General features: G+C 41.8%; 1 long non-coding RNA gene across 1 annotated transcript; it reads right to left on the bottom strand.

Annotated features, from left to right (window-relative positions):
• Positions 1 to 71: 71 nt before the first annotated feature.
• Positions 72 to 25,675, bottom strand: LOC135319797 (uncharacterized). The gene is made up of 3 exons (XR_010378654.1): positions 25,397 to 25,675; positions 6,330 to 6,498; positions 72 to 3,848 (listed from the first exon to the last, which is right to left on the bottom strand). It is a non-coding gene; the product is annotated as an uncharacterized LOC135319797 (long non-coding RNA).
• Positions 25,676 to 26,156: the final 481 nt, after the last annotated feature.

Genomic DNA, 26,156 nt, shown 5'->3' with positions numbered 1-26,156 from the left:
AAGCAGGGGTCTACCCAGCACTGAATATATATATATATATTTATCCTTTTTAAAATTTTATTAGTTTTTTTTAGTAGACTTTATTCTTTTAGACCAGCTTCAGATTTGGTTCACAGCAGAATTGAGCAGAAAATACAGAGAGTTCACACATAGCCCTCCCCACCCACACATATATACTCCCTTCCCCTCAGCATCCCTCAGCAGTGTGGCATATTTGGTACGATCGATGAACTGACATGGACACATTATTATCAACCGAAGTCCGTAGTTTTCAATAGGGCTCACTCTTGATGTTGTACTTTCTATGGGTTTTGACAAATGCATAATGACACTTAGCCACCACTATAGTGTCATACAGAGTAATTTCATTGCCCTAAAAGCCCCTTGCAGCACTGACTATAGTTAAGCAGAGGCATGGTAACCATCTACCCGAGATCTGACAAGGAGGACACCTGCCTGGCCAAGCGGATTGGGAAGACTGCCCCTCAAGAATTCTAGGACATCACCTGACTTTTCTTCGATACTTATTATGAGCCAGGCATTTCTAGAAGCATCTTATATAAATTATCTCATAAAACCCACACTAGACTCAACCCTTTGAGTCTGGATTTTTCCGTGATCACTTTAGAGAAGAGGCAAATGAAACTGTCCAAGTGCATAAGTCTAGTGAACCAAGGCAGTACCTGGATGCACATCTGTTTGATCCTAAAGCCTTTGTGCATTTTGTTGTTGTTGTTTCTTGCGTCCTAGCTCTCAGAACCCAGAACCTGAAACTAGTGTTACAAACCAACACTTATCTATTACTTTGCTTATTTCCAAAATTCATCCATTCAGCCGCCAAACATTAAGTTCCTCACCATGCTCAAGATATTGTTCCAAGTGCTGGTGAGGTACCAGGGGAGGACGCAGAGCCGGAGGACGGTGATGGCAGTCAGATGATCAGAGAAGAAGTCCCCCTTGGGGACTGTGATCGTGGTCTTCTATTCGGAACACACTCCATTGTTTTTTCTTTATTACTTTAGTTTTTTTCTTTATTACTTACTTTATTACTTTTATCCTGCCTATAAGTCTGTCATCTAATTACCCAATTCACAAATACCTCGACAACTTTATTACTCAGTTGTAAGGAATAGAAACACTGCTGAAACTAGCTTCAACAAAGGTAAACAGACAACGAAGGACGTTTACTGACGTCCATAACCAGACGGCCTGAGTTTGAATTAGGCTCCGGATCGCTGGGCTCACCTGCTCAGATGATACCATCACACCCCGTCTCTCTCGTGTTCATTCTCTCACTCTCTCTGATCCACCCACTCACCCATCTTATCTCTACCTAGTTTATCTTCTATTATAAGAAAGCATTTCTTAGGCAATGGGGTCCAGGACTGCAGATAGCTCAGGCTTCACATCCTTTCAACTCCTTGACCCTCAAGATAAGGCCTCTGATCTTCCAGTTTTAAACTGGGAAAATATCTATAAAAAGGACACTGAAAAAACCCAACCTGATAACTGAGGAGAACACTATGAGTGATAGTTCATGAATCACAGAGCAGAAGTAAACCCAGGGGCACGGGACTGAAGTCCTACCAGAATCACGCAATTAAGCTTGTAGAGGAAACATTTCCTGCAAGGAAGAGGGGGTGTGGTGGAGATGTCCATCTTCTGCCACCTCCTTCATAGTCTCTCATGAGCCACCCAGCACGTATGCTTTTCCCTCCTCCTGAAGGCCATGACACCATGGCCATCTGGAGTTTCGGTTGTCATTTACAGCCATGTTTATCTCATAGAAGTGATTTAGATCTTTTACACCAAGCCTTGGGCCGGACTCATCATTTAATTTGCTGAGATTAAAAAGAAGTCCTCTCTTAAAAGGCAGCACCTAGCAAGCAAGTGCTAATGGCAAACAGAGAAAGGGGCTTCAGTCAGTGATGAAGGACAAGAGCTCCTTTACTGATTCACTAACTCATTTATTCAAAAATCACTGAAATCCTACAGTTTACCTGGCATTATACTAGCCAGGTAAGACGTAGCAACAACAAAGACCAGGGGTGGTTTCTGTTGTCCTGGTGGGACATGCGAGCAGGACCAGACATTCAGAAAACAAGTAACTGAACACACAATGCTGAAGAGTCCTGGGAACTAAGAAGAAAATTCCCCAGTGTGCTGTGTGGGGAGTAGTAACTAACATGTCTAACTTGGATGTGGGGTGAAGGCAAGCCCATTTGGGGAAATGCAATTTGAGCTGAGCCCCCAAAGCAGAGCAGTCAACATGCAGGGGAAACACAGGAGGAATGTGCCCTGGGGGAAGAAAGGGCATTTGCAAAGGCTGTAAGCCTTTCAGCATTTTAAAGAAACTACTTAAGAGCCATGTGGTTGGACTCTTGGGAGTAGAAGCATGCTAGTTTGTGCCTGATGAGTTTATCCCTGGCTTTCATAGCGAGCGATCCTGAGAGGCAGGGTCACCTGGGAAAAGGGTCCCTATGGAAGGGAGGAGAGGACAGCAAAATCAAGGCAGCCTGGGAGCACAAGGCTCTGTCTTTGGCAACTTCATACTGTTACCAAAGACAAAATGACAGGCATTGGATGTAGCACTGAAACAGATGCAGGAGATGTGGTTTGGAAATCTAGATATCCATTTTATTTCATTTAGAGCTAAGACAAGCCAGTAACCATGCTTGAATTTTCTTTCTTGTCTATAAATTGGAGATGACCTCTCCTTTTATTTTTTTTTTTTTATGATTATCCTGCCCACCTCTCCTTCTTCCAGCCCCATCAACACTCAGAACCATCCCATCATATTCCCAGCGTGGAGGTATGATGTGATATGATAGGAAGTAGCTTTCAAGCTTTACACGACATGGTATACCTGACTTTAAAAGACTGAGATTGAATGTCAATGCAGATATATGGAATTCAGGGCTGTTTTTGTTTGTTTGTTTGTTTGTTTGTTTGTTTTATTATCCAACATTCAGGTTAAATCCTCACACATGTTTAGTCTCTGTAAACAAGCAGCCTTCACAGCAACACCCCTGGTCCTCCAGACCTGGTACTGAAGAGAGGCTCTCTTATTCTGTGTGTGTGTGTGTGTGTGTGTGTGTATTATGAGAAAGTGTGAAGCTGAGAGACATACAAAGGCTGAAAGTCTGAAAGTCAGGAATCATTCTCTGGAAATATCATCCAATTTCATTCCAGTTCCTGGGGGAATCTCAGAATGGCACACTGTGTAACCCGCAGAGACAGCTGGCTTCAGGATAGACCTAAGCCGTTCGCTTTCTAGTAGTTTGGCAGAGATCAAAACAGCATGCTCTAGGAAGAGTAAAACAAGGGCTGTGTGCCCAGGAGTGGCGTTGTCACCAGCCCTCCTAAAGGGCTGCAGAGGGAGTGTGAAGCCGTGGGCAGGTGTGTGCTCTCAAGTCTGCATGGTAGCAAAACATCTCCAGGCCAACCTTGGACCACTGGAAGCCGAGGGAAAGAGGCTAAGTATTTATGAGTACAGCTGTTACAATGCCAGTCAGATGGAAAACAAGTGCATTCCTCAAATTTTCTATAATCTCCTTTTACTCAACTGTGTAATGTTCAGTGAAAGGTGACGTCCTAACGCCCACACCCCCTAGACCAGGGGAAAGAACATTGTGGAAGAGCAAGCAAGCCATAAAGCCGTATGCAGAATTGCTCTGATCGCTTGTCCCCTGGGTTGTGTGGAGAGGAGGAGGACACTCCGGGGGCACTGGCGACTAGCACGGCCCTGTGCATTCTGTGGACCTCCACTGCACCGATCGCACCCCCAGAACACACCAGAAGAGTTTCCTAGCGTTCTATCCACCGTGCCCTGGAGCAAGTGTCGATCTCTGCAGGAAGAAAGGAAAAAAGGAAAACTTCATTGACAGGCGAATGCAGGAAACAAGAAAACAACCATGGAAAAGTGGGATACGGGATTAAAATTCACTTGCAAGTCCTCAGATATGAAGTATAGGGAGGGAGGAAATCAGTGAGAATATTTGTATGAATGGGGCTCAAGTTTGGCCCTGAAAAACAGATGGATTTTGCCTGACACACTGGCTGAGAGACAACAGAACAGAGAAGGATCTCACGGGCGGCACGGATTCTCCATTGAGGGAAGGGTGAACATGCATCTGAAGCAAGGTCTCTCATCCTGCAAGTTCTCTAGGTGCAGTGGGAGGGGAGATGGCAAGGCGCAGCCACTGAGGGCAGGGCAAACCGGTTAGAACCAAGATGGCGGGAGATTTGACTTCCAGTTGACCTTGAGCCTCATGGCGCACCCACAGGCGCCATGACAGTTCCTGGGCTGCCCGTAAAAGGTCAAAAAGTGCATGGGGGGGCGTTTCCTGGAAATCCTCACCCCTTCCCCGAAGTAGTTGGCATAATCCTCCTACCCATTGGCGTGCAAAATTGCCGAGTCCATAAAACCTAACAACCCCACACCTTGTGGTCCCTCTGCTGCACCTTCTGAGATGGCCCGCACTCTGTCTGCGAGTGTGTATCTACTTTTACCTTAAACACCCCCACACCTCTCGGCTTCTCTCCCTCTCACCTTTCTGAGATGGCCCGCATTCTGTCTATGGAGTGTGTGTCTCCTAAGCCGTTTTCTGTTCTTAATGAGACAGACCGCACTCTGTCCATGGAGTGTGTCTCTCGCTAAACAAACTTGCTTCACTTTGCCATGCCTTGCTGTTGAATTCTTTCCTGCGCGAGGCAAGAACCTCTTCTCCCCCAACATAGGTATAGTGTCTAAAACCTACAATGTTTCTAAGGGCCTATAAAAATGATGCTTGAGAACTAAAAATATATATATACTTTAAATTCTTAAAAGTGCAGAAATTGGAATTATAAATATTTCATGACAGCTATAAAACATAGCATAACTTCCACTAATGAGCTACATCCAGACTCGTATAAATGTGGTGCCTGATGTGGATGTTTGGTATGATGAGTAGTGAGACCTCCAAAATAGAGTGTTCAGGACCCCAAAAGGTCTCAAATCAGCCGTATTTTAAAAGACTTAGTAGGGGGGACAGTATAGCTCAGTGGTAGAGTGTGTGCTTAGCATGCACAAGGTCCTGGGGTCAATCCCCAGTACCTCCATTAAAATAAATAATAAATTCATAAATAAAATAAACCTAATCACCCCCCTCAAAAAAAATAAATAAATAAAAATAAAAGACTTAGACTCCAAGAGGTTACCTAGGTCACTTTTCTAGACATTGGTTTCTTTATCTTAAAAAAAAAAAAAAAGAGGTCTCTAATGATGCTCTCCAGAGGCCGGGGTATCATAAAACCATACAGGAACCATGGAAATGTCAAGCCTTGGGGCAAATAATCAGCTTAAGTAGTATTTGAGGATTGTTCATGATTAGTGAGAAAGCGGAACACACACACACACACACACACACACACAGATTTAGGTGTTTATTATTTGCATTAACACAATGTCTAGCAAATGTTATGCTTTGTAGCTAAAGCTAGATTTATTGCTTCTGTGGTGGTTTTGATTGAAGGAAAGCTCGGCTAACTAGAAATGTGTGTTATTAACTCTGTGAGTTGATTGACTTGTGGGAATACAAGGTATTTGACTATAATCAGGCGCTTCTGTCAACTTATTGATAACTTACCCAATAGCAGGCATAGTGATTTGGAATGCAGGCCTTACAACCCCAATCTATCAGGTAACATCAATCATCACACTCGTTTAAGGAAAAAAAATCTTAGGAAAATAAGGAAATGTGCTAGTTTGTTTTTCTTTTTACAGCCCCACATGTCAGTTGATACAATACAGCTGCCTGTTATGTTATGAATCTTCATTTGCCAAGAACGCATTCTCTTCCTCCAATTATCAGAGGTGTGTACTGTGAAAGTCATATAAAAGACATTATTAAAGGGAGTAAATTCTTTCACCAAGATCAGCATCATAACGTAGCTACATTGTACTCAATCACCGTTACCTGGGGGTAAATCTTGTGTAATGTTTAACTGAACTGTACATTCAATTTCTACTTCTGGATTTATTTACATCAATAGCAGTCTAAATTTTGCAGAAGCAGAAAAGGTCCTGGCTGACTTACTTAAATACAATCTCCAGGACCTAGCCAGCTGTAAACCACTGTTTTTGTAAATGTTTCGTTATGAAGATGAAGGTTACAAACTACAGAAGACACTTCAGTGATACAGTTAGAATTGTACTGAAGACCAGGAGACATCAAAGGAATTCCCATGTGTACATTGCTCTTGAACTTTAATGTGCTTTCACAGCTATTGAACAATTGTTCTTCCTGAATATTCCATATCTTGTCTGACATGGTAAACACTTTTACCTGAATTTGGCGGATAAGTAAGCAACGTCTGAGAGGCAAAATTGAACCCAAATTTCCAGGACTGGTTTTAGAAGAGGAGCTGGTCTCGTAACTCGCATTCCCAGTTGTTCTCATGATATTCTCATGCCCCAGAGCTCTGTAGGGCACTGGTTATCTTTGTTGGTATTACCTGTCACAAGAAGAAAAAAAAAAGAAGAAGAGTTAAAATTAGCTGAGAAAATCTTAAATATAATGAAGTCCCCTTATTACAGAATTCCTTGGAATCCTTAATACTGGCATGTTTGTAAGTTTCTAAGAGAGATGCGTAGTGTATATTATTTTCCAAACTTATTTAACCAAAAATTCTTTTCTAAAAGGTTTTCAAAAGAACATCTTTTTAGGAACTTATATCCCTCTGTGAAATCTCTACCAATTTCAGAAGAAAATAAATCCCTACCATAGGCCTTACTCTATATCCTGTGTATTTGATTATGTTCTTGATAATGATATGCAAGCATTTCAAATCTTGTATTTTTCTCTCTAAGAAATTTGAAAAACCCAGGAAGAGATGCCTAATGCCGTTTGTTTAAGAAACTTCGATTAGTGGTTCAGACAGATGCTTTCTGGAATAACAACCAGTGAGCTGTGACTGGAACACTATGAAATGTTTTGCACGTAAAATGAATCCTTATGCATGGAAAGTCAGTATCTGTTGTGAGTGGTTATCACCTGGTGGTTAGTTTGAAGGGCTGGGAATCAGAGGAGCTCATTCCAGCGAGGCTGTCTCACTCTTCAGAGAAGCAGCAGAAGCAAAGACGTTTACACAAACCCAAATGTGTCGTGCTCTGGCTTTGTCTCAGGTTGATGCAAAAGGTACAGCCCACACCTTGGAGCACATGCCAGACGCAAAGAAGGAGACCAGGGTTTCCTCCAAAGGCAAAGGATGCTTTACAGCATCTCCCAAAAGAGTGTTGATATTTCATTCTGCCTGGAGCAGGGAATATGGTGGCCACTCAATAAATCTACTTTATTAATTCAGTAATGTTGGGCTCCTTTTATAGACACAGAAAAGATGCTTTATGCCTGTTTATGATACTCTTATATCAAGGGGATGTATTTTAGACCAGAAGTTCTGAGAAGGAAGAGACTGTGGTGTATTCCTGGCATCAAATCAGTACTAGATTCAAGTTAATTCAAGAAAAAAAAAAAAAAAAAGACTGCAAATCTAGTTCTATAAAATTTTGGAAGCCAATAAGGGAAAACTTAAGACTTTGGGGGTATTCAATTCATTAGCTTATCTTTTCAGCCCCGAATTAGCTATGATGAGGAACATACCTGCTTATACGTATCCAATTCCATCAAGACTTAATGTCTGTCCAGAATAAACATCCTTCTAAATTTTTATCTATAGAAATACAGGGGTTGTTTACTTGTTTTTGCATCCCCTTTAGTGAGTTCTTCTCCTTACTATAGGTTTTCTGTCTCTCTGTGAATTTCTTCTGTCTTGGTGGTTATTTCTTTCTCTCTTTCTCTCTCTCCCTCTCCCTCTTTCTCTCACCCTCTCCGTTGTGGGGGATGTTTAATGGCTAATCATTGTTGGGTTAATAACATGAGAAATGTGTGTAGGAAAGTAGAAGGAATTAAAAGGGATTTTTTTTAAAGTAGCCATGGTGTGACTCCCCTGTGGCCCTGTGGTCCCATCCTGTGGCTCTTGTGGTCCGTGTATTCACTGAAGGAAAGGCTAGCTTTTACCATCGTTAAAGGCAAGGTGTTCTGCTGAACAAAGCCTGGGTAGAATAATGAAAAGTCACAGAACCAGAAAGCAGTTGAGTTTGGAGGACCTTTAGGGGCCACCTAATCCAGCAGCAGTGGTATCACAGGTAAAAATACGGGCTCTGACTCAGGACTGTGTTCGAATCTTAACCGGCTGCCTCCTAGCTCTGCCATCCATTTCAAGACATTTTCTTCACTTTGGCTTCATCCGTAAAATGCAGATAATCATAGTACACATATAAGAAATTCCTGGGGTGATTAAATGAATCATCAGGTAGGCAGCACATATCTCATCAGTGTTAGCTGCTATTTTTATTTTTTAATATTATCACTAGTAACCATTGTTATTAATGACAGTCGTAGTGGAAGCAGAAATATTTATCATCATGGGAGACTGAGGTGGAGAGAGGGTCAACCGATTTTTTTAAATAGGAAGGGACAGAGCAGCTTAGCAGCTTAGCTTCGAAAGCCATGAGTTGACACTCGTGTCTTGAGTGTCAGCTATCGGGACTCCCCAGCTCTACTGTCCATTCCCTACATCTCAGGGCCATGGCCTGACGTGTGCACTTGCCATCTCCTGCATCTGGGGTACCGTTGTGACATGGCAGGAGGTGCTCCGTAAATCCACAGATGAGTGAACAGAAACTTCAGAATCACACACTTGTCATGGGATCAAGAGAGTACGGGATCAAATAATTCAGTTGGACCTAAAGGGCTTTAAAAAATCTAATACTTAAAATTCTGAGAATAGAAAATGATAATGACTTCTGAGGATTTTTCAGAGTTTTAGGGAAGTGAAGATAATGCAACTGAGGAATAAATTAAAGGGAGTAATGAAAAGAGAAATAGTGTAAATTTTTAGGGGCCAAAACCAGCCAAGCAATAGCAATAAATCCATGAAAAGAAAATGTATAAATTTCAGGCAAGCCAGTATTAAAGAGTTTATGCTTTTATATTGCAAAAATTGAATGCATGCATGTAATTTATTTTTGCACATAAACTTTGCTTAGCTAGTGGTGATTGTTCTACACTTAAAACTTTTATTTTTTTTTCTTTTCTTCTAATACATGAAATCCTGGTAATAAACATGCCTTCACTTCACTTCAGGTAGCTGTTCAGAGTTGAACAGTAACATCTACTTAGGTCAATTTAGTACTACTAAAATAGTTTCTTTTTTTAACATATATTTATAATTAAGCATATTTATAAGAAAGCAAAGTAACAAATAGTTAAATATGTTTAAAATTAATTAAGCAAAGTAACAAATAGCTAATTAAATATATTTAAAATCAATTACACAAAGTAACAGTCAATTAAATATGTTTAAAATTAAGCAAAAGTCTGTATATTGATAATTAAATTTTGTTTATTTTTTATAAATACTGGAAAAATCTTCAGTTATAGGTAAAGGAAGAATGAAAAATGTAATGATTAAATATTTTTATTTCTCTGGGCTGTGTATATATATATATATATATATGTATACACACACACATACATATATACATATGTACATACATATATTAAGATTATTTTCTGTCAAGACCTAGATTGCTTGCTCTAAGCCTTTAAGGCTGGCGTTCTCAACAAGGAGGTAAACTGGTTCTTGGGAATGAAAAAAATGTTACTCATCCTGTGTATAAAGTTCAGAGGTACATCCATTACACACACAGAAATATAGTATATTGTGAAATGAACATTTCATGGGAAAGCAATTAGGAAAAAATCTCCAAGAAGTCTCCATGGAGGGGTAGGGAGATCATGAAAGAAAACACTGAGAACCATTGCTCTAAAACTTCATAAAAAGAACATAGTAACTCCAAAACCCACTCCATCTTGCAGTAGTTTGATTGTTCTTAACCCACCTCTGCTAAGTTTTCCCATAAGTTTTCTTGTGTTTAAAGACCGAGGCTGGAGTAGAAGGCATCTGGGTTTAACTCCCGGTTGCCTGAAGTTCTAGTCATAGACACTTATGCGAGGTAACTGGCCTCTCTTTCACTCTACAGCAGGAGGTAAGAATAGCACCTACTACACAGGGATGTTAGAAGAGTTAAGATGGTAGTGCTGGCCAGTCGCCGAGCTCAGGGGCTGGCACCGATTGGGCGCTCCGGGTGAGTGTAGCCTTCAGTTTTACGGATGTTCTAATTTTGAGTTTGGGATTCCCGTTTCCACACGGAGGCTGTAACAATGCAGCTTTTGACACCCAATCAAGACCAATTTAGAACCTTCCCATTAAATGAAAGGTGACTGCATTTTATAATCTATCCATCCTCATCCAATTTTTTTTTGTCATTATCTCAATTCAAATGCATTGCCAACAAATGTATACACATATATGTGTGAATATATACATATGCAGATATACGTATGTATACGTTTACATATTATATATAGTTACATAAGACAAAGATCAAAGTAGAGCAATTTGAAGACAGGTGATTAAAAAGGCAAACTAATAAATAATTTTTATTTAATTCCTAAGTAAGCCAAAGGATAGGATTAATTGTCTATTTTCTAATTATGAATACATATTTTCCAAATCTGAATGCCTTGGAAAGAGACGCCAATCAAACTTCCTTATATAGCAAATAATGCAAAAAATTCAAATTATTTAGTCTTGTCATGACTTTTTTCTGTAACCCATATTCACCCTTGGCATGAGCTGGAGCTAACAAGACAAAAGCAAGTCCATCAAACATTGACAGATTGCTTACATTCTGAAGTGATCTCAGCGATGAAAAGACGTGCTGTAGCTCATGCCACACGCTTCTGCCATCTCCAAGATCATTTGTTTGTTGTAATGAAGGCTGGCTTTGCATTTATTCTTCTGGGAGAGTGGCAGCTGAATGGTGGTAAGTGGAAGCCCAGAAGATGACAGGGCGTTGACCGGTAATGAACAGGAGCTCAATTTGGAAGAGCTGGGCTGGTGCAGAGATGGAGATCTCGCCTTCCCACTTACAGTTCTAACAAAATGCACTCCTCTACTGACTACTTTTTTTTTTTTTAAAAAGCAATAATTAAATAATAATTAAGCAATAAACCAACAAGTATTTTATTTTAGAGACAGCATGTTTTATGAATAGTCAAGAGAGACAGCATTTTATAATATGGTGTTATTAATTGTGGATTATTTGTTGTGACCAGATCAACAAAATGCTATTACTGTAGACCATTCCCCTGGGACACACGAATGACTTTGTTATGCAGAATGTCTCCCTGTAAAGCTTTATGCCAGAATCAGATTTCACAATGAGAGCACTTTATTCCACACAGCTAGCGGCCCAGAGCCCTGCTCTCTGACCTCTACTCAGAACAAGAGGGAAAAGGATACTTACTGCTCCCTCTGCTACCCTTCGAGAAAACAGAAAGGTGTGCAGGCAGAACCCCGAACCAGGAGCCTCAAGTCCCAGCATCACAGTCAACCTTGGAAAACCCATTTACCATATTGTATTTCAGTTTCCACATCTGTATGATTTCGATAATAATGCCTGATTTAATGACTTCCTAGAGTTATTGTAAAGAAAACCAGTATTGAATAAAAGTATTTCCCCCGAAGTATGTAGTGACTGACATGTGCAAGGAGCTAAGGTAATTCCTTTATTGAGCAGGGACATGGATGGGACAAGGGCAAGGACCAGGCTGCTCATCGAGATTGATATTAAAAACAAACAAGAGGCACAGATGCAGTGCCAGTGGCGCGGATGCTGGGAGAGCTGTGTCAGGGAGAACGACCAGGATCCCAGCCCTGGAGTCTGTTGCCGTTGTAGCCAGCCCAGCCAGGACACACTCTGAACTTCTCGTGAATAATCAGTCAGTCTAGACATGCCTGTCATCCTTTCTCCTTTGGGTGGGGGAGTCACCTCCTTCAGTGTCTGCCAGATGGGAGAGCTTATTACATTACCCTTATTAAATTTCCTTTTGCTCTTCAACTCTCATTGCCTGTGCCCTCTCATTTCTATCAGGCTTATAACATTTAATTTCTCTTTCCTCTGCTATTATGGAGTCCAATTTTCATCCCAATTGTGAGGCTACAGCATGTAGCCTCCATTCCAGTGGGAGTGCTCCACGGAGACTTTTAGAGTGACAATCTTGCTTATTAATATCATTACCAATTAATCATTTTAAGCACAAGAAATATGTTGAATACTCTTGTTTGAACTTTCCAAGTAGCTATGGCTCCTGACTTAAATGAGACCTGGTTTTCCTCCTGATTGGTAAAGAGTTTTTCTCATTTCCCTTGGCCACATCTTCCTAGATTTGTGATCTTCCATGGGCAGATTAAACTGTAGGATGGTCCTTTCTGGAAATCTGAGACAGTTACCAAATGTCCTTTAGAAGTACAGTTTGAGACCCTCAGGCTAACTTTCAGGGTTCGATACAAGTTCAAAAAACAAGAAGAATCTCTCAGAGAGTTTCTCCATTGTCAGGTTTACTTTCCACGAGCCTACAGTGCCTACTCACTAATTTAGTTAGGATTATTTTGCGGGCTATCTTATTCCCACTTGAGCATCGCTTCACATTCTTTTTCGCCCTGAATTTTCATGCTCTTCTGTCTTCTTTTAAAATCCTACTTACCACCTAGGGCACTCTTAAAGTCTCAGTCTTCCCTGCCTAGTCAAGGTGTCCTTTCTCTGCACATATGGATGGTAATACCTTCAGTACTTAGACTTTATTGAGACAGGGCAGAAGGGGGCAGGACACAACTGTTAAAGGAATGACAGAGCAATTAACACCAAGATGGCTGAACATCCAACTCTCAACAGGCCTTGAGGCCCAAGACGGCAGGAGATTTGACTTCTAGCAGTCCTTGAGTTTCATTATATGCTCATTGTAATATATTGGCATGGCAAATGGCACTCCCGCAAGCGCCATGACCGTTCTGAGGCTAACCATAAAAGGCCAAAAAGTGGGTGGTGGCCCAATTCCTGGGAATCCCCAAAAGTAGTTGGAATAACCCTCCCACTTGTTAGCTTATAAGGTTACTGAGCCCATGAAAACTAACCCCCACACCTGATGGCTGCTTTCCTTTCTGAGTGAGACAGACTGCACTCTGTCTATAGAGTGTGCATTTCTCGGAATAAATCTATCTTTACTCAACTGTGGCTCACTCTTGAATTCTTTCCTCAATGAAGCCAAAGACACACACTTGGTGGGGCACGTCCCAGGGACTCAACCAAGACCTGGGACACGGACATCCTCTCACCCCATTTTTCTTCCCACATTATTTTTTCCTGTATCATTAATTAATTCAAAATTTTCTGTGCGTTCGATTCTCTTATTCTTTGCCCTCCTACCCACAATAATTCACAGCTTCAAACATACTCTCAGAAGAGTCTATGACCTCTTAGAAGATTAGGAACCTCCATACTGAGTCCAGCAGGGAACTGCCAAACCATCGCATAGATGGAGAAGGGGGTTAAGAAGGAGTGAGTCAGTTGGAAAGAACTATCTCAGTATTATTCCAAACTCTGCTCTTATTTTAAGTTGTATCAGAGAATGCCCATCCAATTTCTTAAAACAGGTTTTGATAGTGGTACAGGCGTATACGTTCTTATTTGCTGGCTCCCCTCCTTCCTGCAGAGTCTTCCTCCCACTCCAGCCCACTGCCCAAAGCTTAACAATAGAGCTGTGCCCCAGGCTGTGCACTGGGGAGGGGTGGAATGCCTAAAGCAAATCCAGAATTAAAAACTTCCACAGGGAGTGGCCCTGGGGGAGATTAAGGAAACAGTTCTCTAATTTCCCCTCTAGCAGCAATCCTGTTTCCTCACCACCCCTGCAGGGTGAGGAGTGAGGCTTAGCGTGAATTAGTATCTCAGAGCGAGCCTGCCAACCAGGTCCACAGTAATTGTCTTCTCTTTCTCTTTTAGGAAAAGAAAACCTCATTTCCGATTTTTCCCCTGGACTATAGCTCTCATCCCGCTCCTGTCCGCCTGGACTAATGCAGTACAAAATTGCCTTTTTCTCACACTTTGGATGTTTGTCCTTTACTTGGTCTCCCTCTAGGTTAACAGTGACTTTCTGAGGGTTTAGGGTGGGGAGAGAGTGGATGCATTATGCTAATGTAATTCTCTCTCTCTTTCCTCTTAGAGGGGCAAATCCCAGTTCTCAGGAAGACTCTTCCACCAGGCTTTTAAACACCTGAACTGCTCCTTTGAGGATCAGTGAATGTGGAACACAGCCTTAGACTTAAAAACATGGAAGTAGGAACAAAGTAAAGTTTGCAAAATGCATCCTGCTACACTTAGATTGGATATGTACCTGCCCTCCTTCTTACCTAGTCCTCATCTTACCTCTAGTTCTCAAGACCTCACCTGCTTCCGAGTCTGAGTGCTTTAGTCTCATGAAAGACTGGCTGTGATATTATCAAGGACACAAGAGAACATTCCGATAGAGTGTTGCTGTTCTCCATCCTGTGGTCCAATGCACACAGTTCCCTGAGGGTACCAGTAGGCTGAAGGCTCCCCAGACCCCCACGTGAGAGCATTCTGAGTTCTCCAGTTGCTCCCTGGTGTGATGAAAAATTACAATTCAGAATCACTTAGCAAAACCTATGGATAAGAATAAGTTTTAGAGAAAAGGACAGTCTCTGGGAGGATAAATACTTGCTTTAACCCATGACAGTTATAGGTCAGCTAACTTCAAACCAGGCACTGTTCCTGTTGGTCTCCCCTGGCCCAGCTGATCCTGGCAGTGGCTTTAGGATTCATCTGGGCACCTTGACATTGTGGTTTGTGGTACTTGCATCCATTTTCCTCCAATAGGTCTTTTCCCACATCTAAAGATATGGAAATTAAAAATACGGTCATATTTCCATATCTAAAGATATGGTCATTTAAAATATGGGCAAGTTTACACTTAGGAAGAGGATGAAGTCAAATATCTGTGGTGAGATAACAGTATTGGTTTACAAATGCATTCTTAATAGATTTGTTTGAATTAGGCCAAATATACATGTTGAATATGACTTATGACAAAATGATCAAGTTGACTGAAACACGTTCCATACAAACAATGTTTTTGACCTCACTTTATTTCTTAAGTATTTACTGAGCTTTTACTATAGTTCAGCTCTGGGCTATTGAAGGAACTCCAAAACCTGTAGACATGGTGAGTCTTCTCCTCAAAGATTTATCACTCTACTTAGAGAAAAGAAACTCTATTTAAAAAATGAGACAATGAATATATACATGTTCATCTATAACTGAAAAATTGTGCTCTACACTGGAATTTGACACAACATTGTAAAATGATTATAAATCAATAAAAAATGTTTAAAAAAAAATGGCCAAGGAGTGTGCTTCTCAGAAGAGTCAAAATTATTTCCCGGGATATGGGTGTCCTAAACTCAATTTCAGCCGACACCTGAACTATATATAAACACACGTGTTAAGTTGATTTATAACCACACCTTCAATGGATGGAGCTTCTTGCTTATTTTACCCTGTTAAACTAATAAAGAAAACCAAATCATAGGATTTAGAAAATGCTGAGAGGTCTATTTCTGACCACAACACTCTTCCCAAAGTCTTTATCCCCTTTGGAATACACAGGAGCCCATGAAGGCCATATGTACTAGGCGAGGGTACATTTGAATACAATATTGTCGAAATGACTCTGGTACATTTGGAAGTACATCCTTGTTCATCTTTAAGTTACTTATTTCTTGACGTCCTTTCCTGATGAATGTGGCTTTGGGGCTGAGATAAAAACTTGATTGGGCAGGTGAGCAAAGACCTGGCAAAAATGCAGGAGTCATCTTTGTAAATGTGCCCCATGTAATGAGCTCCGAGCACAAAAACGCTCCCAGAATGCCTGAGGTTAAATTCCCACCAGCACAACAACATGGCGGCTTGGGATCTTTAATCGGTTGAATTTTAAGGGGACAAAATGTACTATTTCCCGACTACTGAGTTTGTGGGTTAAGATCACATCACTTAGCTGAGTATCTCCGAAATCTCTTCAGGTGACAGACTTTACAGCTGCTCTTGACAGAGAATATTCGTGGCTCAGTCTGTCTGGGTCTTTAATGTTCCCTTGCCCAAACTTCCATGTTGTGAAAACGTTGTGTGATTTTCTCTTTCCCTTATTGGCTTGTACGTGAAACAATGTTGAAGAGGTTGACTTTGAAGAATGCTATAAGAGTTGCAATCCTATCTCAGGTGAGAAAAAAAATAATAGTATCTTTTTTAATGTAGAGTAACTGATCATTTCTCACCCAGCCTAGCTGCTGAACAAAACTATACTTAGAGCAATGAAGCAGTGCTTGGGAGCTAAGAGGGTCTCTTCTGTACTGACGCCGTAAATGGGTAGGTTCAGTGAGGAAAGAACTCAGCAAAGCGGCTGAGACACTCGAATGTGGCTCCGCCCTTCCAGGCAAGGAGAGGAGGGGGAGCTGAGGGGAGAGCAGGACCACTGTCTGAGCTGCCTCAGAACACGCTGGGCATCATTGCGGTAACCTGCGCCAGCATCTCCGCTTCGTTGTCCCCTGTCACCCATTCATGCTCCCTTGAAAAAACCAGTTTACTAACAATTGACAGAAAAGCCAACAGTGATGTGAAACTGCAAAAATCAGAAGTTTGCTTCTTCATTCACCTTCCATTTCTACAACTCCTCCTGCCCCTGTGTTCCTGGAGTTTGTTCCATCTATGAATAAGACGGGAAACATATCTCAGGCTCCTGACGCGTGTTGAGCTTTGTGAGATGTACTGTGGTAGATGCACGTAAGAAGAGGGCAGGGAAATGGGGAGGGATGTGCTATTGAGCAAGATTTCTGGTGCCTATTTTGAAGCTGAGATGAACTGAAAATGGTGTGCTGCCTGGAGGGAGCAGAAGTTAGAGGAGACTGAAGGGAACAGCCCTGATCCAGGGGGTCCCAGGGCCTGATCATACGAGGAGGAGCGTTTACTCATGGCGGTGGAGTCAGCATCACTAGGGGGAGAACTGGGAATGCTAAAGGGTGAGGCAAGGCGACGCTAGAGAGGAGAGAATGAGCAGTGAGGGCTGAGACTGAGATGATCAAAGGCAGGCTGGGATGCAGCACAGAAAAAAAGGGTCAGGACCAACGGTTCAGAACTAAGGTTGTGAACAGCAAGAGAGAGCCAGAATGTTCCTTTTATGTGGTGCCCAGTGTGTGACCCTGGTGTGAGAATGAAGGCTTACAGCAACCACTAAGGGCTGCAGCAAAGCACATTCATAATGTGTGCTTTAAGAAATCGATCTTATCATTGGGCAAATAATCACGATAAATATTAAAGCACAATATTGTACATTTTTCTAAATAATTCGCCAATTGGTCCACATCTGTGTCCTATGCAGGAAAAAATATTTGATGATAATTAAATAATTCAAGAACTTGATCTATCTGCATGTGTTGTCTGTAATAATTCTCCCATTAGGGCTTACCTGCCAATCAGAAATCATATCCCCGGGACTTGTCCCAAATGGCCTCATACTTCTCTGCAATGTAGGGTATTTTTTTACTCTATTTTCCTCCTCCTATCAATTCCTATGTGCTATGTGCTCTAGCCTTTTTAAATAGATGCCAATTGACAGATGTCTTTGGATCAGAAACCTTAGCTTTTTCCCAGTCTATAACTTGTTTTTGCTTCCTGAATGGTTCTGCACTGAAAGACTAGCACAAAACAAAAACAAAAAACAAAAAAAACTCTTTTAAAGGATCATGGTAGATCTAGGAAGCCCTAGAAAACCACGCTGAGCACTGCTCAGTTACACAGGTCTCACCCCTTCTTGACCCTGGCTTTCTTCAGAATACTAGGTCCTGCCTGGACCTCATCTCTTACATAACACCACTAACTCTCCAATCATAATTTTGCAAGTCTTTGTTAGATACGTATCGTTCTCTTTTTTCTCCATCTATCTCAGTCCATGGGGCAAATCAGAATTATTTTCCTCATTTAAAAATCAAATGACAGGATTATCATAACTAACGTATAGTCCAAATCCTGAAGAGCTACAAGCAAATGTGTTGACAGGTGGTGCTGTAACACTGGCTCCCCCTAATAAGTGGATTCCGACACAAGCATTGCGCAGACTGGAGGGCACGGACTTGAACTGGCCCTGTAAAATCACGTTTTCAACACCTTTCTTAGGTAGAAAGTTAATATGTATGCATGGAGAGGGAAATAATAATACAGTGAAAGGGTATGAACAATGTAAGTAAGTGTGTGATTCATTAGCCAGCGAGTCCTTTAAGCAGTAAGTCTCATGGTTTCCAGGAGAGATTAATCAGGACACGGATGAATTGGAGAGGCTCACTGGAGAGCGTAGTACATGACTCGGTCTTGAAAAATGGTGAGAATTATTAAAGGTAGGGAGGCCGAAGGGAAGCATTCTGGGAGGCAAAGCAACACCTGCTCAGAGGCTGCATACTTGCTTATCAAAGAAGTTTTTGGAAATGCTGAATCACATCGTGCTCCTCTTTCACAAGGATGAGTGTCTTTAGAAATTTTGAGGGTTTTCTTCTGTAGGTAAATACAACCACCTAGACATCAGGTGTTCCCAGTTCAGACCATGTCACCAAGGTAGGGTGGTGACCAGCAGGTCCTAGCTCCGCCCACTGCCCGCACTTCTGCATGACTTCACTTTTCCTCTTCAAACACCTGCTCCAATCTGCCTCCTTGCTGAGAAACTATTCGAGTCCTATTTCCTAAAATAATCTTTGTTTCATAGAAAATGAACTTAGTTCTGGAGGGAACTGGTAAGAGAAAAATATTCTAAAATTTTGTAAAGTAAAATAAAAATATTCTAAAATTAAAAGATTCTAAAATATTCTAAAAAAAATCTCTAAAAATATTCATAAGTTCTCTTTTAAAATGTTAAAAGTAGTGACTCCTTTTTAAGGGGACTCTGAAGTAAACATACCTCATCAAAAATATTTTACAAGAAATAAAGCATATGATATTATAGGATAGAAATGAAGAAAGAGAACATTTATTCTTTCACTTAGGTAATAAACCAAAAGTAAAAGTTTAGATATACCAAAATAAGGAAATATGATAAATTCACCCAATAATAAGATGTTAGTAATCATGTGAAGTATTTTACATACTGGGTAATAAAATAAGACTGATTGAATACTGCTATGATCCATGGATGGCAGAGTGAGACTTTGTTTACTGGGTGGTATAAGCATGTATGTGGTTTTTCAAAGGAGGAAAAAGCCAAAATTCTATCTCTGGGAGTCCCATCACATAGAGATAAGAATGTTCAAGAAGTTGAAATATATCAATAGACAGCTTAGGATATAAAAACAGTACCGTGCATGTTATGAATAGGGAAAAATAACTCACCAAAAACATGAAATGTTTTTTTTTTTCATCCTCTGCACACAAACAAGTTTCTACAGGCAGGTTTTCAGCCGTGATCTATAAAGTTCACCAGTTTGGACTGACTGGAAACACTGCCATCAGGAGGCGGGTAATGATTAAGAAGAGGTAGAAAGTGATTACGATACAGATGTTACCCAAAGGGTTTTCCAGCTGTTTGGGGAGAATGTAGCCACTGCCAGAGGTCAAAGGGGAAAAGCATGGGCCCGATTCTCTCTCAGATCTTGCCCTCTGAGTTTCAACCAGGGCTTCCCATTGGCTGGGTCCAAACAGAAGGGAGCAAGACAAAGCAAGCCGCAGAAGCCAGCCTGTTGGACCAAAAAAACAATAGAGAGAAGGTCAGAAGATGGATGTCAAAGGGCAAAGGGGGAAATGGCATGACGGAGGAGGAATACGTTGCCTGTGTTTTTAGGAAGGTCAGAGAAGCCGTCTGAGACACAGTGCCCTGCAAGGACAAGATGCTGGAATACGGGCTGTGAACGTGTCCTTAAACAGCCAACCAGCACGCTGTATCACTCCCCTCGTGGCCAGAGAGCTCGAGCATTTGCTTCCAATCCCAGCATCTTCGGGCTCAGTGGGCTCGGGGGACGGTATTGTGGGTCACAAAGCTGACCTGTCCTGGCCTGGGTGAGGACTGGGCTTTGCAGCCCGGCTTATATCAAGCTTGATCGTATGACTTATTTTGGCTGATGACATGTGATCAGAACTGGTTCCCAGTTAAGTTAGAAGGAGGCACAAATAGGAAGACAAAAAGCAGGAAGAGGGACAGATTCCTTCCTGCTTTAAAACTGCGTCTCTAGCAGTGGCCGCATCTCTCCATGACGGCAGTCCCCTCTGAGTGGTCCGTTCTCCACCGTTCTAGCTCTCCTTGGGGTCCAAGAACACTATTTCCTCCCTGTGAGTCTTCAGACCTGGAAATGATATCAGTTTCAAATAGCCATTAGCCCTTGCGGGCTTTAATATGCCCTGCTGGTCCCCCTACCCCAGCTGTGCTTCTGTAAGTACCCCCTTTATTTAAATCTCTTTCCTTGAGTTCCTTGTTAAGGTTCCTCCCATCATCAGCCCCTCATGCTAGCAAACCCTTCATACAAAATGAAGGTTCTTCTAATGCAGGACCGTAAACACTCATTTATGAGTCTGGCTGGGGGTAAAGACTATACCTGACACTGAAGAGTTGGACACTTAACAGGGCTTTTTTGCCTGGAGATAAAAACTGAACCTAGTATCTCGGGTTGAAATCCTTAATTTTCTTCAATAGCAATTTTCTGAGCTTTATATTATTCTTCTAATTATGTTCATGTTCTCAAAATTGTCCCGGGGAAGACAAAGTCGTTTTCTTAAATAACAATTTTGTGGGCTTGGGGGAAATAGATTACCTGGCAGCTGGCCGACATTTGAGGCATTATTTTATTGTTTGACTCCTGACCCTTCATGATGTCATTATCCTGCCAAAATGCCACCCAAACTAGAAGCATAACCCACATTTAAAATATGATTTGTAAATTTGTGTGTTTTAATCAATTAACCAGTAATTCAATGGATTGTTTGTGTCAATGGCATTCCTAGGATTTTCCTGGTGACGGGGGTAAGAAGAGGACGGGGTCCTAGCCGGGAGGCACTGACAGTCACACTGGACAAGGTCACTACACTTGAACAATCAGTGAATAGACAGGAAAGTATGTGAAGCATTCTCGGTGGGGCCATGCGGGCATTTGGGAGCCCAGAGAAGAGCAGGAAACAGAGCATCGCGTGTCCCAGGAAGGCTTTAACTTGCTGGAACACGCAGTTTCTTTCTCGGAGTGGAAGGTTTTAAGGCTGTTTATCCCGAGGCATTGGTGGTGTTCCTCTAAGTATATGCCACTCCCAGGATGGAAGAGGCAGTAACACACAGGGCCTACCAGCCATCCATTTCACATCATACACAAGTCCACACGGTTGGAATTTGTGGAGTTTCGCAAGTGCCACTCATGTGAGCGAACGCACCACAATCACAGAAAAAAATCACTAGGTGAGAAATCAGGAGACCCTTCCCCTTCGTGTCCTTCTAGACACACAATAAGAACAAGTGGTAGTGACCTTCCTTCTCCTTAATACAATTGTATTTACTTATTACATTTTTTAATTGAAGTGAAGTCAATTGCATGGTGTCAATTTCCGGTGTACAGCACAATGTCCCAGTCCTGCAAATACACACATATACCCGCTTTCCCATTTTTTTTTTCATTAAAGATTATTACAAGATATTAAGCATAGTTCCCTGGGCTATACAAAAGACACATTTTTTAAAAAATCTATTTTTATATACAGTGGCTAACATCTGCAAATATCAAACCCCCAAATTTATCCCCTCCCATCCCCTTTCCCCAGTAACCATAAGATTGTTTACTAAGTCTGAGAGTCTGTTCCTGTTTTGCAAAATTTTAATACAGACTTCATCACTCTGGCATCCTGGCAAGGCATTCATTAGAACACCTCTAAAATCTGTGTGGAGGGCTTAATGGCTAAACCTAGTGATTGAAATTAGCCAAGCATTCTAAACTCACCAGGAATCTTTTTTTCTAGATTTAGGTAAACTTTCTGGAGGCTTTCCTTCTGGTACACAATAGGCTACCATTCAGGCTTATAAATATGGCATGTCCTGTCAGCATTGATAACTTCCAAAACACGTATCTGCTAGACACTGAATAATTATTTTTTTATGGAGAAGATAATACAGAGAAAGCAATTCAGATTGAAATCAAGTAGCAGAAATTATAAAACTTGGATTAGATAGGGATTATTAAATTTCTGGATGATAGTGTTAAACTAAAATTCTTTTCTCCTTTCTTTCAGCTCTTCATTGGGAAGTACTGACCCTCTTTCAAATAATTAGCTCTCTCTGTCTCTGTCTCTGTCTCTCTGTCTCTCTGTCTTTCTCTCTATATATACATATATGTTGAGCAACTATTCTAAGCACTCTGCTAGGTCCTATTTCTGTTTCAATCAGGGGTTTTAGATCACTATAATTGCATCATTCTTTGATGATGGTGTAACCATTGGTTCATTCTGGGCATCATAGCTATCCTTTGGTCACTGTCAAATTGCCAGTGGGTGGTGATACAGAATGGATAACATCTGAAGGGGAACGTTCACATGGAGAGGTGTTCTAGGTGAGGGGGGGTGTTGAGATGACAATGCACTGTCCTTACCAGGTGAGGAGGGATCTGTGAATAGAGCCTCCCCCACCAGGAGGGGACAGGGCCCTTGTCTGCTTTCTTGCACAGGGGAGCCTGTGTCGGAGTCCAGTGTCCTGCTCTCCCAGAGATGGAGCGAGCAGGAGGTTACTGTACTCGGTGAGAGGAGGCTCTGTGACAGCAGGCAGTGTGGATTTCAGGTAATAACACACCTATGTTTGTTATCTCAGGAAGGTAGGGCATTTCTTTCCAAAAATCTGGTGTGGGTAATAGTCTGATCAAGTAACAGCCAAAGCCTACAGCCAGGGGAATGTGTTTAACAAAACAAAATTTAAATCCCTGGTGACATTTCCTTCTTTGTAATTTGCCCCTTCTTATCCTAAAGTTGAACTGTTAGGGGAAAAAAGTCTAGTTGTGTTTCCTGGTACATTACCAGGAGTATGATCACTGCTGATTTAAGGTTGCTGGGGAGTGCCTCAGTGAGGAGAAAGCGGAGTACTGGGCTCCCCAACAACACTCCCTGAGGTCCTGTTGAGCAGAAGGGGGCCTTAGACCAAGGCCAAGAGAGAGGACAACTGACCGTATACCCTCTCCCCTCCCCCCAAGCCCCCACGTAAATCCCGTTTCACCTCTAACGTTACTTTGAGTCACGAAACCTGAGGGGATGGATTAAGCACCCTAAAACAGATTTTTTTCCTTACTTGTTTCAACTGCTTTAAATTGTTCTACATCTGAGAAAAGACATTTTAATCAAATCGCAAAAGAATCTGGGGGTGGAGAAATGTATTCTGAAATGTAAAAATACGGACTTCCTTTGGAGACTGCCACGAGACGTATTAAAACTACGGCTGTAAAGAGGAAGATGATTGCAGTGACTGGTTCGCTGTACCTGGGTTTCAGAGAGAGGATTTCCCATCAGATCGGCCATGCGTTTCTTCATACATATGTGCACACGCGAATAAATATGCATATGTTACGTATTTGTGCATATGTGTATATGGTATGATTTAAGTGGTTATATACAAAATTTATATACATATACACATGGGTATATATACATATAAACACACACAACTCAGATAGTTAAACACAAAAATAATACAATACTGAGGCCATTAATGCTAATAGGAATGATCTGTTACACCTCTTGTTTTGAAAATGAGCAAGAAAAAGCCCAGAGCACTTGACTGTTGCAAGTTACCCGGATTCTCAGTCACATGCTTTATCTAATATCCATATTGCTCTTTGTAATTCTGAATTATGGCAACATGCCACTTCTTTCTCACCATATTATTAGTGTTACTAGGGCTTTTTTTGGACCAAATGAACATAACTGCTTCATCCTCTTTGTTTGTCCACAATTTCTTCAGTCACCACCAGTGCCTTTTGGCGGCCAGCGATTGCTTTGGACAGATTTCTGGTAGTGATGCTTGAGGGATGGACAGTGGCTATGTGCGGATATTTCTGATATTCCTTTGCACATTCTTAATGGAGTGTGTGTCCTCTTCACATTAGTTTGCTGGTGAGGACATACAGCTGCCCCGGTAAGGCTGTCACCACTCTGATCATTTGGTCATTCTTATCGTGGGATTACCGTGACGGCCACGCCAGAATCCACCCAGGAAAACATGAGCCCGATTGTTTCTCCGCTTCTTCTCTTCCTTCTGACTGCCGTTGCTTTACAATCACATCTCAGCTTAATCAAGCCTCCTGTTATATGATGTTACCTCGACTAATTTTCACTAATTTACACGTATTCCCTAAATATCTCAAACTATCTCCCTTTATAAGGAGGCACATCTCAGTATTATGAAACCATTTCTCATTATAACTGCGAACAGATTAGTGATGTTTACTTTCAAAAACATTTCAGTGCTTCTAAATATAATTGATTGGTGAGCTCAGACATTTGTTTCTTTGGTACCAGTTTATGGCTAATGATTATATACTGGAAGTTGTGGGTTCACAGAAAGTTACCAACCTAGATTTTCCATAATATTCTTTAGATGGCAGATAATTCGATCATTATAAGAAATTGCTTTATCAGCTGTACCTTAGTCCCTAAGTTATTTTTGCTGAGGAATGAGAAGTAGGTAGACCCAGCAGAGAAAACCAAGTTTGGTTCGGCTGAGCTAAATCTCCTTAGTGGACACTGAATGTATACATTCTTCTCTATGCGTTCATCCTCGCAGGCTGTCAGGTCACATGTATTGACACTGGGACAGCAGAGCATCAGCCCCTGCATCTCCTGATACTGGGATATCAAAGAAGGATCTTCTGAGTGTAGATTGTTGGGTGGGAACAAATTCACACAATTATTTTGAAAACACACAAAGGAACTTTTGAAACCAGAATAGGAAGGCATTTACTCATGAGTTAATAGTCCAAAATCAACTCCAAATAAAATGGTTAAATGTAATTAGAAACTAGTATTTCAGAATGAAGGAAATGGAATAACTAAAAGGAGGGTCTGGAGACGAGCATTTAGATAGAAAATCCTGGCCCAGCAAGGGTCTTAGAGTCATTTCTGTGCAATGCAAGAGCTGAAGACCAGAGATACACCTGAGTTATTGCAATAACAAACCCAGCTTGGCCACGTGTCCGTTTGTATTGATGTCAGTTAGAAAGCAACCCCCCCCATCCCGTGCTCCTGCCGCCACGATGCAAATCATCTCCCCCATGCTATCGCGCAATGCCTCGGGTGCAAACCTGCATCGCCCCGAAGGAGTAAGAAGAGGTGAATCAAGAGAAGGCCTTCCAAGGATATCACGCCACCTTGTCCGTTTGTCTGTCTCACCTTTAGAATTCTACTTCTCGGCGCAGGAGACCTCAGCCGGAGAGGCTGTCCGCAAACATAAACACAGTGCGTCCGTCCGGCTGCCTGATGGGGGACTCTGCTAATTGGAGAAGTCTGCTCTGGTCCCCTGCCACCAGTTGGCAGACAGAACCGTCTGGGCCAGAGCTGATTTCCAGAGGCAGGAGTTCATTCATCTCAGTGATAACAGTGTATGTGCAGAGGGAAGGCGCAAAGACAGCAGAGGGCAGCTGCAGTCGAGGTGGGGACAGTGCTGATGCCCCCGCATCAAGGACATGCTGCGTGAAGGGCCTTGGCAGTTTATTCCTCTCTCCAAAGTTTAATTAGTCACTAATTATAAACAAGTCTCTTTTATTATGGATGCTTTTGGCCAGTGCTGTGATTTTTTTTTAAGAAACATGTTCTCATCTCAAGCAAGTTCCAAATGCTAACGTGTCAATGTCAGAAACTGCAGTCAAGCACAACCTGTCCCCAAACCCCAGCCCCTTGAAGCACGATGGCTCATTAATAACTTAAAAAGGATGATGACACCGGTACTATTTATAGGGCCTTGCCAGGCAGGTCTGCCAGCATTAAAGAAATTAACACGGAGAAATTGTCAACTGGAAAACATTAGTGTTTATCAACAGATCAATCAACCTTCAACAACTGTAAACTGTGCTTTTAGCTAAATGGAACCTACTGACAATGACAGCCACTTACCCACCTTCCCGAGGAGCCCTGCATCCCCATGCTGGCCCCC

The sequence above is a fragment of the Camelus dromedarius genome, chromosome 32 (assembly GCF_036321535.1).
Source record: "Camelus dromedarius isolate mCamDro1 chromosome 32, mCamDro1.pat, whole genome shotgun sequence".
Classification (NCBI taxonomy): domain Eukaryota; kingdom Metazoa; phylum Chordata; class Mammalia; order Artiodactyla; family Camelidae; genus Camelus; species Camelus dromedarius.
The sequence above is the reverse complement of the archived record's forward strand: the minus strand, read 5'-3'. Positions and strand labels throughout refer to the sequence as shown.